The sequence below is a fragment of the Calidris pugnax genome, unplaced genomic scaffold (genome assembly GCF_001431845.1).
Source record: "Calidris pugnax isolate Ruff unplaced genomic scaffold, ASM143184v1 scaffold38, whole genome shotgun sequence".
Taxonomy (NCBI): domain Eukaryota; kingdom Metazoa; phylum Chordata; class Aves; order Charadriiformes; family Scolopacidae; genus Calidris; species Calidris pugnax.
Genome location: NW_015090995.1, coordinates 2499002 through 2502063, shown reverse-complemented (window position 1 = coordinate 2502063; position 3062 = coordinate 2499002).

The following is a 3062-nucleotide window of genomic DNA, read 5'->3' as shown; positions in this document are numbered from 1 at the left end:
GGGAGCGGGGGAGAAAAATCCACAGAGATTACTTTTAAAAAATTTAAACAAAAATATCTGGTCTTAGCCGATGTTAAAATCGGAGCATTTCATTAAAAGGCTGCAGGGCTTTTAAAGACAAACTATAAGCAGAGCCATGAATAATGCAGTTTCCATTCAGAACATGAAGATTTTAGCGCATCCATAATACATGGGGTCAACCTGGGAAGACTCTCTTAATGCACAGAAATGCAGGAGGCAGCGGCCTCGGCTCTCCTCCGAAAGGAAAACAAACGGAGAAGTTTTAGGAGCTCTCCCACTGGCTGGGCGCTCTGGGGTATGGCTAGACTCCGAGGGATTTTTAAATCCTTTTTATTGGTGTCTTTCTCAACTAAAATAAACTTGGTAATCTCATTATGAGATTGGGGGCTGATCCAAGAGCGCTGGATATGGCCCATATAGCTCTGTAAATAACTGTCATTAAAGCTGGCTCTGCACACTTAAGGCTATTAGCTGTCGGGGCAGAGGCAGCTCTGGATGTCCTGGCGTGCTTTGCTTTGCCCCACGACCCTGTTTGCAGGGGAAATCCACCCAGGAGCTCAGCCGGGACAGCAAACACCACCTTCACCACGCTGGTTCACCCGTGTGATGAGTTGGTGGCTCCTCTGCGGGTGCAGCAGCCACCGGGTGGGATGCATTTCACGGGACGGGTGAGATTCGTGTGTGTGGCACAGAAGAGAGGGTTTTAAGTGAGGTTTCCCCTGCTCTGGAGTCGAACTCACCCCGAGCCTCTCCAGCCGCTGCAGCGAGCGCTGGATGGGGCCCTGCACGAGAGTTTAATGTGTCTGTGTTGTGGGAAAGGAGCCAAGGTATAAACATCATACTCAGGAAAACACAATCTCTGCAGTAAGGAAAATTGATTCTCCTAACAGTTTTATTCACATAACGTTTGGTGGCTTTACCAGGGTTCCCAAGTTATCTCCCTCCTCCGCTATTTAACGCTGCAGAGAGCATGTTCTCCAAATATCTTATCTCTTTAATAGCCCTTCCTTTTTAGAGTGTATATATCACTGGAATCTGCTGCGGCTTCGGTTACCTTAAACACGGGTTGCCGTTAAAAAATGTTATCCTTTCAGAAGAAAAGGCCGTGCAGAAGTTACTCACGCCCATAAAATGAAACTAGAGGAAGAAAGGGTTTTCAGTGGCTTTTGTGGGACTAATGGGGAACAATCCATCCTCTGGATCAGGGTTTTATAAATCTGTTTTGGCCGAAAACCTGAATTACTATTTACATATTTTATTCCAACAAAAGAAAGGAAGAAAATTAAGTGAAAAACCCCCATGATTTTGGTTCGGTGCCTGTGCAATCTGTCAACAAGGACAAATTCCCCACACTTAATCCAATTACACAAAAATTCTCTCTGCAGAATTATTTGGGGATGAAATTGGCAAAAAAGTCACTGGGGACTTTTTTTTTTCTCCCCTGTTTTGCATCAAACCACTAGCTACTCCTCCTGCACAGTGTCAGCTGGTGGGGACCCTGCGGTGGCTGGAAATGCAGCCTCAGCGGTGACCATAAGCTGTGAAACCTTTAATTGCCTCGAAAACCTTCTTCTCATGTAATTGAAACCCTGGTGGAGAGGTGCAACGTCACACACGATGCTCCCCATCCCAGACAGCGGCTGAGCCACAGCAGACAGTGCGGCGGGACGGCTGAGAAGGACCTCGCCATCTCCGGCACGTCCCACACCATTAACAACCAGGAGTTACCAGGAAGAGCTGGGGAATGAGCCTGGGATGGTGGGAAGCTGCTCAGCCGTGACACAGAGCCCACGAGCCCAGCTGGCCACCCCGGCGCCGCGCTGCCAGGCACTGTGCCACGTCGCAGCCCTGAGCCGAAGGGAGGGGAAATTTGTGTTTAATCACATTTGGAGGGGAGAGGAAGGGAAATTCCTCGAATCTCTTGCTTTTTTTTTTCAAACCTTTCTATACCCAAGTCTCAGAGGTAACAAGGAATTAGTACAAAACCATACCAAACAATAATAACCGCATTCAATGTGCTCAGAAACTCATGGGAACTGGAGAAACAAAAGGAATCCGTGGTATTACGCTCAGAAAAGCTCGTGCTGTCAGAGCCTTGCTGCGTTTTCTTCTCTCTCCTTCCAGTACTGGGCGTTAGGGGCTGTGTAGGGCCGGGGTTGAGGAGCAGCGGGGAGGGAAGAAATGTGTCCCCGGGGATCCAGCCCGCAGTTTGCCGCAGCCCCGTCCCAGCCCCAGCGGAGCCCGGCAGCCCAGATGTGATCAATAAAGCACATAGCTGTGGACCCGGCTATCGGATCGCCCGGCTTTGATTTAAGGAGTTTCCCCCACCACCAGGGACAGAACACTTGGGATGTTTGCATGGAAACAGGATCTGTGTTTAAGTCGTTAGGCCAAATTCACTGCAGGTGGAGGCAGAGGCAGCCCCACGGTTGGGGATGGGGGTTGTGCCCACGCGGGTGCTTCATCTACTCCTGCATCCCTGCACCCTTTTGGGGCTCCCTCCCTGCCTCCAGACCAGGCAGGGATCTCCGGGTCTGCTCCGTCTCACTCCAGCCTCAGGAGATGGCAACACTTCAAGCTGTTCAATGGAGGTGACCTGTTGTGGTGTCCCCAGACCCCTTTGTCCCAACCACCAGCTATTGCCTACACCTTCCATACTTAATAATGACTCTACCCAACAGCAGCTACGTGGTGTCACCCTCTCCATCTTCCCCACTTCACTCATTATATGAAAATTGCAAGGAAACCTTGGTGTAACTCAAACCAAACCCTCCCAGGAGAAGCTACCGTTGCCCAAGGCTGGAAGAGGCTTCACAGCACACACTCGGTGCATTTGCTGGCTGCATCAATGAGCTGGTGGTCCCCCAAGTGCCCCCCTCCCCGCGGTTTGCTGGAGGAGTTTTAGCACCTCCGATGCCACGTGTGGGGCTGGAAACGGCATGGGGGTCTCAGCACGTGGCTGCAGCTCCCATCACTCCCCAAATCCTGATGCCTTTTCATCTACCTCTGTCCTCCACCGCCGCCATCCCATCTTCTGAGTG